General features: G+C 50.3%; 1 long non-coding RNA gene across 1 annotated transcript; it reads left to right on the top strand.

Moving 5' to 3' along the window:
* Window positions 1–1,245: 1,245 nt before the first annotated feature.
* LOC117196242 (uncharacterized) lies at window positions 1,246–7,497 on the top strand. Its single transcript, XR_007470473.1, has 3 exons — window positions 1,246–1,424; window positions 6,320–6,419; window positions 6,920–7,497. It is a non-coding gene; the product is annotated as an uncharacterized LOC117196242 (long non-coding RNA).
* The last annotated feature ends 4,693 nt before the right edge of the window (window positions 7,498–12,190 follow it).

Below are 12,190 nucleotides of genomic sequence, written 5' to 3'. Positions count from 1 at the left end.
ATCATCGCTCTAGGTCTGCAAACTCAGGGCCCATCTCAGGAGAAGGATGTGCACCCCCAAAGGTGGTGCTGAGTGCTGACTGCAGCGGAGGACTCCGATATCTGCTGTGACGTCACACAGCGCTCCGCTCCGCCCCGCCCCCGGGCAGGTGGAGGCTAACCTTCCCTGCTGCACGTGGACCAGGGCATGACTGAGGCCCACCGACCTTGGTGAGGGAGGTTTCCGAGGCTCAGAAAACGCTGAGACGGCCTGAGAGAGGCACCAGGGGTTGGGGAGAACCTGTAGGGGAACCGGAGGCCTGGGCTTTCCTTCTGAATGTGGTTCACTTACCTCCGCTTGGCCTCAGATTTCTTTCTGGAGAATGTGGGATTTGGATTAAAGTTTACTTTTAGCTCTAAAACTTGATGACTGAGTTGATGGCAAAGAATTTTATGCCCGAGATGCTTTGAAAGCTTCCTAGGGAGTTGGATACAAATAAGAAAATAGACGATAAAGCAGCTCGACGTAAGGGAAATAACCGTCATTGATCACTGGCTCTGAGCCAGGCACCCCTGTCGTCTTACCCCATCTGGGCCGTTCCGTGAGGCGGAGGCTGTGAGATCTGGAGACCAAGCCCGGTGTCCGGACCCACGGCTCTGCACAGCCCAGGTGCATCCGGAAAGGAAGGATCTCCAGTGGTCAAAAGCCTGAGGACTGTGATAAAAGGGAGTTACTCTACAAGGCCAAGGGAAAGACTCTTGTTTGTTTGTGGGATGTGCGCAGGCAGGGAGAACGTTGAAGCTGTGTTTGGAAAATTAAGCTCTGCTCTTGCAATCATCTCAGACGCTGTTTAAAATCTAGTCATCATACCGTGGGATGACATTCTAAACGGTCGTAGGGAGATTCTGGATTCAGGCTTGTTTTCATGGCTTTGTATGTTCCTCATATGGTGTCCCTGGAGCTTGTGGGTGAAACACTGTAAACCTTAGCAGTTTTCGCTTGTTTTTCTTTATGGTTAAAACGTAGGCGTTTGAGGACATCAGTAAAACCCTCCGGGGTGTGTGTTCCGGGCAGCTCGTCCTTAGGGTTACATTTTGGCCTGATGTTAAAGGAGCGGCAACACAGTCAGGCAACAGAAAAAGGAAATTATGCCCCGGGGGGTGGGGGGGGGGGCGGGCGGGACCCGGCTGGCGGACAGACTCCAGGGCCAGGCGCCCGCCGTTGGGCCCGGGCCTCTCACCTGCGTCAGAGCCTCGGTCCTGGTGAGCGTCTGAACTCTCCCCAACCTTCCTCCAGAGTCTGGGAGCAGAAAGGATGTAAGAGCTCCTTTTGCTGTAGGGGACATCGCTGGCGTTATATCGGAATTACACCTCCTGAAACAGATTCCGGCGTCCGACGAGGCCTCCATGGAGAGACAATGTCTCAGTCAGTCAGTGACTCCCCTGGTAAGCGGGTTAGAACCCAGGCACCCACGCCTCCCTGCGTCCATCAGCGGAGGCAATCTCGGCGGCTCTGCCATGGTCGGAGGCCCCCATCACCGAGCTTACCTCTCCCTCACTGCTGAGGCCGCCGTGACTGGTGCCCACCCCCATCCGCCCTACTGAAGGGACTCAGGGTGTTCATTATGCCAGCAGAGGACCTCCCGGGACATATCCAGTGCGTCACTTGCCATCAGGACCTAAGTGGCCCCACGGTGACACGCTCTGCATCACTCGTTCCTCCTCAGACCTCTCTCTCCAGCCCCAGTGATTTCATTCACTCCCTCCTTGTTTAATTTACATTTTGGAAATACCTCTATGGGAGCAATGTCTAGAGTACGCTAGAAGGGCTGTAGTCTTGGGACAGAGTGACCAGCTGGGGGATGGTCAGGGGCCGTTGCATCGGCCTGGGTGGTGGATGAACTAGTCCCTTAGCAGGTGTGGAGAAGAGGGACCAATCGAGATGCTTCAGAAGTCGAGGCTGAGTCAACAAGCGCGTGCGGCCGAGGAATGACTCCTGGAGCATCTGACCTCTGACGCTGAGACGGCAAAGGATCACCTCTCTGGGGATACCAGCACTTAGCACCAGGAGACCCTGCAGTGTCCAAATGTGGCAGCATCCACTCCCACAGCTGCCCGTGACCGAGCTCTCAACAGAGGAGGAGACGGCGGCGGGGCCACTGCAGGCGGGGAAGTTGCCAGTGGTCACCTGCCCCGTCTGGGGATCGGGGAGGGGGCACCAGCTCCGTCAGCTGAGACGGGAGCATCCTCCTTGGTTGGCGTCTCAGTGGCCATACACAGGGTTCAGGTTGAAGGGGAGGGTCCTCGCTGTGGAGCTTGGGCTGAGCCCAAAGAGAAAGGAAGGAACGTGTGTAACGTGCTGTACAACTAGGTGAGAGGAAAAGCTGAAATTTACCTCTGCACTCAGGGCTGATTCTGGTCTCGGGACGCAGGATCAGCTGACTGTACAGGTGGTGGGGCATGTGGGTCTTAGCAAACCACAACGCTGTTTATTTTCTAACAGTTTTTTATGGAACTAGTAAATGTCACAATATTTTATTTCAGTTCTGAAGGAAAATCTCAACAGTTTCAGCACTTAACTCCTTTTTAAAAGTAAACGTGGCTGCAGGGGAAAGCACGGGCTTTACCACCTGGGAAGCTACAAATGGCCCCATGGTCAGAAGAAAGTGGTCTCGTAAGCAGAATAAAATAGTATTGTTTTTAAAAAAAACAAACTAAAAGTAACAGGAATTGACCCAGAATGCAATGGGAAAAATAGGTCACTTTTCTTGTTTTGAGTGTAATTTGCGTATCAGGCAGCTGGAGGCCTCTCGGCTGTGTTCTTTTACTGTGTGTGGTTATGCCGTGATGTACCTACCAACATATTTGTAGTAATTTCTACGTGTAGTTGTTCAAGTTCAAGCGTTGACTGACCCCCGGTTATGGGCAAGACACCCTATTAGGTACGACGGGCACAGGTAAGGCGAAGATAGGCCCCACGGTCAGAGCTGCATGTGGGGACCGTGCCGGGGAGCACAGGACGCGGGGCTGAGCAGAGATGCAGGTGCGCTGGCCACTGGGTCTCCACAGTCAGCTGAGCGAGAGCAGCCAGGGAGAGAAGGAGAGAAAGGGCCGGCCTCCCCCGGCCACCTGGGCCTGCCTTTCCTCTACCTGCTTAGCTCACCTGTCAGAACCCGCTTCCCCATCGCTCCCCTGGGGGCCCGTTGTCGGCCTCGGGGTGGCTGCCGGCTGTGGCGAGAAACGACATCTCTCCATGGCTTCCCTTCCGAGTCAGACCCCACGTCCTTTCACGTGGTTGAGTTAGGGGCATTTCTTTTTTTCTGTGAACTCTTCATATCTCTAGCTGTTTTCCTATAAAAACATAGAAAGGATTTCTAATAGAAGGAATATATAAGAAATATAAGGAATATAAGGGATACTCTTTCTATTATACTCTACATTTTTTCTTCTCTATTTTTAGGGAAATCAACCTTTTGTCAGTGATTGAAGCTGCAGCCGTTTCCCCTAGTTTGTCACTTGTATTTTTTTCTTTGCTTCTGATATCTTTCAGCCATGCAAAAGTCTCTTATTCCCCTTTGACATAATTGTAGTTACAAAGGCTGCCAGGTAATAGACAAATATACCCGTGTGCTTTAGTAGTTGCAGTGGCCGGGTTTCTTACATTAATCAAATCTCATGGCCCATTTGGAATGAACCGTATGAGGAATGGTTCCAGTTTTATTTTTTCATGTGTCTATCCAGTTACCTCAGTACCACCCATTAAATCACGTCTTCTCCCCTAACCTGGGATGTCCCCTTTATCAGAGAGTACATTGCTCTTTGCAGTTGTATCTGTTTCTGAATTTTCTCTTCTGCCCCAGGGTCTGTCTATTCACCACGTGCCCTGACCATTCTCCCCAAAGCATGGGCTTCACCACAACTCCACATCCCACTGCTCTTCCCCCAGGGTTTTCCTCTCTATTCTGCTCTTTGATTTTGCTAAATAAGTTTTATAATCAAATTGTCTAGCTTCAGAAAAAACCTGATAGTATATGTGGTATTTGGGGGGCGTTCAGCTCAATTTATAAGCTAACTTTGGAAAAACGAACGTCTTCATGTTGGGACTTCATATCCGAGGACATGGCGCTGCGTATCTTTTCATTCATTGAGTTGAATTATGTGTCTTTCAGGAGTGGCTTATGGTTTTCTTCATAAAGGGTTTAGACATTTCTTATTAAAATATACACCTTGCTTTTCTATTTTCTTGTTTCCTATCATGTATACAGTCTTTCTCCCATTGTATCAGGGAGCTCATTTTGTTCGTATATATGAATGCTATTGGGTTTGTACATGAATTGTACAACCTGCTACTTTGCTAAATTCTGTTGTTGATTTGGTGATTTTCTTCATCCTTTGGCTTTGGCTTGCCCAGATGTCTGGCCGTATCACCTCTAAGCCGTCAGCGGTTCCATCTGCTTTGTGATCCTCGTGTCCCAAGTTAGCTAACGAGGACTTGGTACCATGGTGAGTAGCTGTGCAGTGGCAGGCTTGCCACCTTTTCCTCCTGTTGGTGAGAAAGGCTCCAGTGTCTCTTTAAGTAAGATGTTCATAAAGCCTAAAATATTTACTATTCAGAAAAAGTTTGCTACCCCTGAATATCTATGAAGACATTCAACCAGCTGCAATGATTCTTAAAAACTGACAGGAAGGGCTTCCCTGGTGGCGCAGTGGTTAAGAATCCACCTGCCAATGCAGGGGACACGGGTTCGAGCCCTGGTTCGGGAAGATCCCACATACCGCGGAGCAACTAAGCCCCGTGCACCACAACTACTGAGCCTGCGCTCTAGAGCCCGCGAGCCACAACTACTGAGCCCACGTGCCACAACTACTGAAGCCCACGCGCCTAGAGCCCGTGCTCCGCAACAAGAGAAGCCACCGCAATGAGAAGCCCGCGCACCGCAACGAAGACCCAGCACAGCCAAAAATAAAGTAAATAAAGTAAAATAAAAAAAATTAACTTAAAAAAACTGACAGGAAAAATAAACTTATTAGAGAACTGGAGAAATGTGTACGCTACCCTCATCTTGGATGATATAAAGGAATTACTGTTAATTTGTGAAAGCGTGACAATGGTAACATTGTGATGATTTTTAGGAGTCATCATCCCTTAGAGATGCGTACGGAACATTTACGGACAAGCTGGACCTGAGGTCAGTTTCAGAGGCTCCGGGCTGAGGTGTGGCTGTTAGGTGAGGCTGGGGACAGTCGGTGATTGTAGGAGCTGGTGGTGCACAGATTGGACTCCTTCACTGTTCTTCCTGCTTTTGTATTTTGGTGGGACTTTTTCGGTGAAAAGTTAATTGAAGAGTTCAGCCCTGTCCCTCTTGTTCTAAATGTCCTCCTTGGTGACTTCCCTGGAAGGCTGGTGGTTAGGACTCCACGCTTCCACTGCAGGGGACGTGGGTTCGATCCCTGGTTGGGAACTAAGATCCCACATGTCGTGTGGTGTGGCAAAAAAAAAAAAAAAAAAAAAAGCCCTCCTCATCACGTATAATAAGCAGCATTTTATAAGGAAGGCCCTTCAAGTTTAACATCAGTCCTGCTTCTAGACATGATCTGGCTCCACTGAGCATTAGGACACATTTTGAAAATGAAAGAAAAGTTTGGTTCCAGTTAAGTAAAAACCTGTATTTCAGAAAACTAAGCTTAAAATCTAAGTATATTTGATTCACACATGACACACCGGGGCTTTGTCAGCAATGGGCGGCCCATCGCTGCCTCTGCCCTTGGGGCGTTGCTCCCATCTTGCTTCACGCTGCAGTGAGCTACGGTTTCCGGAAGCCACTTCCTACTTGGGTTTATCTGTACATGTTTATAAACACACAGACTGTCCCTGTCATAGCCGGCATCCCAGTCCCATTTTGTGTATAATGCTTGCCTGAACCAACCTGGGGCCTAGGAGAACAATACTTTTAAGAGCTTGAACATACAAATTCAGTATTACATATCAAGTATTGCCGGCGTATGATTTTTACATCCTTGTTGCTGGACCCACTTGAGTGGGACTCGCTTAGCTGTGGGGTAATTACGTGGTGCCCTTTCTTTTCTTCTTGTTTGCTTTTTCTTTCTGCTTTGCAAGCATTTGTAACTCTGCTTACGCTTATTACATTTTTACAGCAGAGGAAACAATTTTTATTCTTTCTTAACCTCTGTTAGCTTGAAAAGTAATAAAATTCATCTTTCATTGTTTCAAAATGTATGACTCTTGACGGTGTTGGGGTTCACGTGAGAAGCACATAAGGTTATTTTGTCTCTCAGGTTTCTGTATTTGGATAGTAACGTATATCTCTTTTTCTCCCAAGAATGCATCATTTTCCCTTTGCCTCTCAGAGTTTATGGTCGAGCAGAACTTCAGAACATGGTGTTTGAGGACGTGTGTCCCCTTCTGACGTCCTGAGATGGGTGAGTTAAAATATTTCTGAGGTCACTTAACACAGCTACATGTAAATGTAAGTGGAGTTCATTCATGCTACACGCGAGAGTTGAACAGGAGCGTCTGAGCCTTTTATGTGCGTATAGAGCAGACCCCAGCCCAGCCTCCATGGCCCTTCTCCTGCGAGGAGGTGTAAACACGATCTGAGGAATAATTGTTAAAGGAACACGTGTGCCTTGGGTCCAGATGATCATTCAGTTGTATCACCTGCCGCCGTAAGACTGAGACGGCAGCAGCCTTCTTCTCTCCGGGATCCTTTGTACATTTCAGGCTTCTCTAAAGTCTGTTAACAATGTTGACAGTAGATCAAGGGGCTTGTCCCTGTGGGAAGGAGCCTTTCCCCATGGAAACTACTACTGGTTTCCAAGGCAGTGGCCATGACCTAGGAATAAGGGTCACTTTTCAGCAGTAAAGTGCACGGCTCTGTTGACTTAACTGACACACGATAAGCCAACACTTTCCACTTCAGGGCATTTTGAAGAATCTCGGTTGGGCGGAGAAGTTGACATCAAGCGTCCCGAAGGAGATGCATTTGTGTTTGTCCAGCACAGCCAAATCCAACAAAATGGGAGCTGTAATTATAGGGCTGGATCCAACCACAGCGCTGCAGCATCTGACATCATGGGGTGCAGGGAAGGCTCGCGAACCCAGAGGTCGGGTCAGCACAGAAACCGCGTGTTGTCAACTGCACACACCTACCCGGCCCCTCCTCTGGAATATTGGGGTTTTTAACGTCCATCTGACAAAATTTCTTCCATTGAAAATGATAGGAGTCTCTCTCTCTCTCTTTTTTCCTAAGTAGGCATCTAATTAAGCAGATTCCAGAAATAAAAACTGGCATCGTGGTTAAAATGGTCTTTGCCTGAGTTGCCTTTTCCATGATAAATATGAAACAGATGGCATATTTGAAGTCCTGGGCCAGTTCATTCCTCTCTGCATTCCTTAGTGGTTTGAAAGATCCCTTTAAGAGCTCATTTATCCACTGCCGTCAAAGACATCCCCCCGCTCCCCCGCCAAATACACATGCATCTCTCAGGGAAGGTGTGAGAGGTGTGGAATGCTGTGGGGTCGTGTTATAAATACCTGGAGATTCTTCAGTTCTGGAAGAAAAAAAACACAGTATGGTAGCAGAGAGGGCTTTGATCAGTTCTCGCGCTCACATATGGTTTCCATCGTCTTTTCAGGGAACGGTCAACCTTGGAGGCGGAGGCCTCCAGGATCCCTAGGGCTCTTCGTGTCACTGTTCAAGGTCAGAACCCATCAGAACTCTTCGAAGTCGTTTTATCAGAGCCACAGCCTTTGTTTCACCGCAGCAGGGGAGGGGTCTGATTAAAGGTTGATCCAAGGAACCAGAATCTCTTCGGGTGGGGCCTGTGCTTGGATGTTTAATCTCCCAGGAGACACGAAAGGGGGTCGGGGCTTAGCTGCAGCCACTTGTGGGCCAGGATCACCCGCACCTTCACGGCCAAGCATATAAGTGTGTACCGTAAACGTACTTCAGATGTTTCCCGTCTTCTCCTTGATGTCTTGGGCTAATGGCGCAAGTGGAAGAACACTTACGGATCCTTCATTGTTCTTGTCTTCTGTGAAGTGAGCTGCCCCCAAATCACCCCGAGCTGTACGACTGTGGTGGGCAGGCCGGCCTGGCACTGAGAGGGTGAAGTGAAACCCCAAGGCCCGTGGAGAAACGAAGTGTAAGAATACCTCACAACCTTAAGTTCAACTGTGGTCAGCAACGCTGGCGATCATAAATGTCATGGGGAAAAATATTTTTAGGACATCAAAAGAAAATATGCAAACTTTTATATCGTTTCATGCACACTTCAGTTGGCCTGATTTTATGAACATGAGCTTACTTCAGGCAACTCCAGAAGTTCGAATGAGTGGAATTTAGGAGGAGGGCCTGGCTCAGGATGGCATCCTCAGGCAGGCTCTGAGGGCACAAGCGCCAGCCGTGGTCTCCCACGAGGAACTGTGGAGACACGTGCGAGAAACAGGTATCGCTGAGCTGCCTGTGCGTGTGTAAACGTGAATATGATTTAATCCAATGTGTAACCAAATAACCACAAGGGTGGATTATGCAAAAGACAGTTGTAGTTAAACGAAGGCCCGGTTTCTCGGGAACGGAGGAACAGAGGCTTCAAAGGGAAGTGTGTTCAGGTGTTCATCCACGTGGCACTCGTCTCAGAGTCCAGTCATGGCACTAGGCCCACTGTGTGTCTTTCTGTCCTGAAGTCTGGCTTGCATTTTAGGTACAATGTTTGCATCTTGGCTTACGGACAGACAGGAAGTGGGAAGAGCTTCACCACGCTGGGCCCGCGTTCCAGGGAGGAGCCGGCCCCACTGTCGGAATCCTTCGGCGACTCGCACATCATCCCCAGAGCCGCTGGAGGACTCTTCAGGTACCGGGCAGGCAGTGAGGATGAACAGAGATACAATAGACACGGTGCTGAGGGTGACAGTGTGTGGGAGACCACGTCCCATCTCCAGCAGGACACGTTCAGAACTGCCGAGCGTTCACTTCTGGGCGTTATTACCATGAATGCTAGAAATGCTTATGACACATTTATGTCGAAATTCTATCAGTGAGACAACACTTCTCGAGGAGATCTCTAGTTAGACGGCTTCCCCGGTCAAGGGAGGGTGGAGGGTGCAAGAGAGCAGGGAGGGGACAGAGTGAAAACCCGTGGGTTTGCCCTTCTTCCTGCCTGGGAAGAGCAGACACACCTGGTCCTCTTTGTGGGGTGACAGCGAACGTGCGTTGAAGAGTCTCCTATGCCACTAACACGGCCCCAGGAGCCACAGAGGCACGTCCCCTGCTGTTGTCACGATTTTCCCACTACAGTCACTGCTAGAAAAAACCAGTAACAGTTGCCCCGTGTGGTCCAGGAGGCCGTGGTGCCAGTGTCTCCTCCCGTTGGTCACTGACCTCCCGCCCTTGGGGAGTCCCCGTGTGAGATACTCATCTTCACGTTTTTTAAAAAATTAACTAATTAATTAATTTTTGGCTGCGTTGGGTCTTCGTTGCTGTGCATAGGCTTTCTCTAGTTGTGGCGAGCGGGGGCTACTCTTGGTTGCAGTGCACAGCCTTCTCATTGCAGAGGCTTCTCTTGTTGGGGAGCATGGGCTCTAAGTGTGCGTGCTCAGTAATTGTGGCTCTCAGCCTCAGTAGTTGTGGCGTGCAGGCTCAGCAGTTGTGGCACGTGGGCTCAGTAATTGTGGCTCTCAGGCTCAGTAGTTGTGGTACACAGGCTTAGTTGCTCTGCAGCATGTGGGATCTTCCCGGACCAGGACTCGAACCCGTGTCCCCTGAATTGGCAGGTAGGTTCCTAACCACTGCGCCGCCAGGGAAGTCCCAGCTCATCTTCACTTTTCTCACCGTTTCCTAAGAGCTGTGGCTCACCTCACGTGCGCGCCGTATGTCCCTAGAGCCTGTCAGCCCCTGGAGGGAAGGCGTCTGCTGCGGCAGGTGTTCAGTGGAGCCCGCTGGCCCTCTGTGCTCCTATAACCCCTGGAATTCGGCTTTTGTCTCCATATCTTCTTACGTCGTCCTTTTGTGTCTTAAAATCGGAGCCAAAACCTAAGAAGTCCCACAAAAGCCTGATATTTTGGTTCCTCTTCAAACCAATATTCTTTCATTATTAGTGCACGTGAAAGATGTATTTGTTAATTTACTTCTTCTAACCCCTTCTGAGAAAAAACCTCGGTGAAATATTCCCCAATTTTTGGTAGTTCTTGTTCTCCAATTGTCTCCTGTGATTTTCAGAATCAGATTGTTTCCTAGGAGATCAAACCCGTCAGCACTGGTGAGCTGCTGCTGCGGTAACAAGCATCCTGAAAGTCCCTGAGGCCACAAGGCCCTCGAGGGCTGTGCTCAGCGTGGCCACCAGAACGCATGGGGAAGGCCTGGGACGAGGCCGGCCCGGGGGACCCTGCCTGTCTCGTCGGCCCGAGAAGGCAGAGGGCCAGACCTGAGTTCCACGGGCAGGACGCTTGTGGGCAACAGAGCAGCCCTCCCAGACACAGGGGTCACTCACTTAGGGACGAAGCCCTCCTCTGGGGACACAGCACCACGTGAAGCGTTTGGTTCCGTTTCAGGTTCAAGACACAGAGGCTTCGGTGTGAGTCAGAACTTCTCTGCAGAGCCACTGGCATTTGTCAAGGGTGTCACCCGGTCCCTCTCCAGGGACCCCTCGGCTGGCCACAGCCATGCTTGCTGGAAGTTGGGTAGCAGCATGGGAGGATGTGGCGGGACTGCTGCAGCAGCGGGTGGCTTTCCTGGATGTCAGGGAAGAGGGACACGGGAGAGACAGGTAGTGGGTGAGAGGAGGGTGCTGTGTCCGCCACGGAGAGGGGTCCTGGGGAGAAGCGCTCCGCCCGTCTCCCCGGCCCTCATCTTACCCACATTTAAAGCGGCTGATCCGAGCGGCGGCAGGTTACCAGGTTACCAGGTTGCCAGGTTACCAGGTTACCAGGTGTGCTGGTAACGCTCACAACCGTCCAGCCCAGTGGAAGCAGCGTGGCTGGTGCCAGGTGTCAAAGCATTGACCGGTAACTTACCTCCCTGCTAAGCATACTTTCAAGGCCCAGAAACAGAGAGATGAGGCGATAGAAAGAAGAGCCCAGGTCAGAAACGGGGCCAGAAGCGCGGGGAGTTAGGGAACCCTGCCCCTGAGCCTCACACGGCTGCCGTCTTCGTGTCTTGTGCTGGGGCCCCCGGGGGGCAGGCAAAGCAGGGTTTGGCTTCATTGAATCCCTGGTGTGAGCTGTGCACCTGCTTCCAGTCTGTTCCGGACGAAGCTGGATTTGCAGACGAATAACGTACAGGTCATGTGTGTTTGGTTCTGAAGCTTGTCCACGAGGGCAGCAAACAGAGGCCAAGAACTCAGGGCAGGACAGAGGCTGCTGAAGGCGTCCGGAAAGAGATCCATTAGGACCACACTTGGACAGTCAGCCTGTTAGAGATGGACACACAGCTTCACCAAATAGGGACATCACACTGACACATTATTAAGTCACCTCGTTTCTACAGTGGGTTTATTCATGTTTTGAGTCTTGGGCATGAAGTGATAACTTAAATTATAGTGACAGGTGCTCCCACAGAGCTCGGGGTCTTACAGCGCTAGGAGCCTTCAGACGGGATTGTGACTCTGTTCTTCCGAGTGGGTGGCCACGGGCGAGGCTTACCTTACTGTCATCGTTTGCAAAATGAGAATGATAGTCCAAACATGGAAAATTTTCTACCTCTTTGTTTTCAAATCACAAGGGGACAAGATCCAGAAAGGAACGTGTGCAGCCGTATTCGCGGGTGAGTTTGTGCCCAACTCAGGATGCAGCACAAAACCATAATAACCTCGGGCATCGGTATCAGAGGATGTTTATATGAGTCACCTTAAAAAGTCACCTTAAGGTGACTTTTATAAGTCACCTTAAAAAAGGTGACTCTTAAATTGCTAAGGGGACCAAAAGAAGGTATTCCCCTGCCATTTCCAATAAAGCAAACTTCTAGTTGGGGTTCTTTCTGCCTAACACCCTCTCCTGCGTCCTCAGGAACCCAGCTGCTGGCCTGCCTCTTCTCCAGTGACCTCGGCTGTCGTTCTTACCCACGGCATTTACAAGGCTTTTCTACCTGCTGGACACCGCTGCAGGCACATGTGACCCTATTCAGCCCTCAAGGTGTCTAGAACAGAAACAGACAAATAACCAGGACCCAGGAGGACCCGGGCGGGAATAGGTGAAC

The sequence above is a fragment of the Orcinus orca genome, chromosome 12 (assembly GCF_937001465.1).
Source record: "Orcinus orca chromosome 12, mOrcOrc1.1, whole genome shotgun sequence".
NCBI classification, from domain to species: Eukaryota; Metazoa; Chordata; class Mammalia; order Artiodactyla; family Delphinidae; genus Orcinus; species Orcinus orca.
This window is presented reverse-complemented; position numbering and strand designations above follow the sequence as displayed.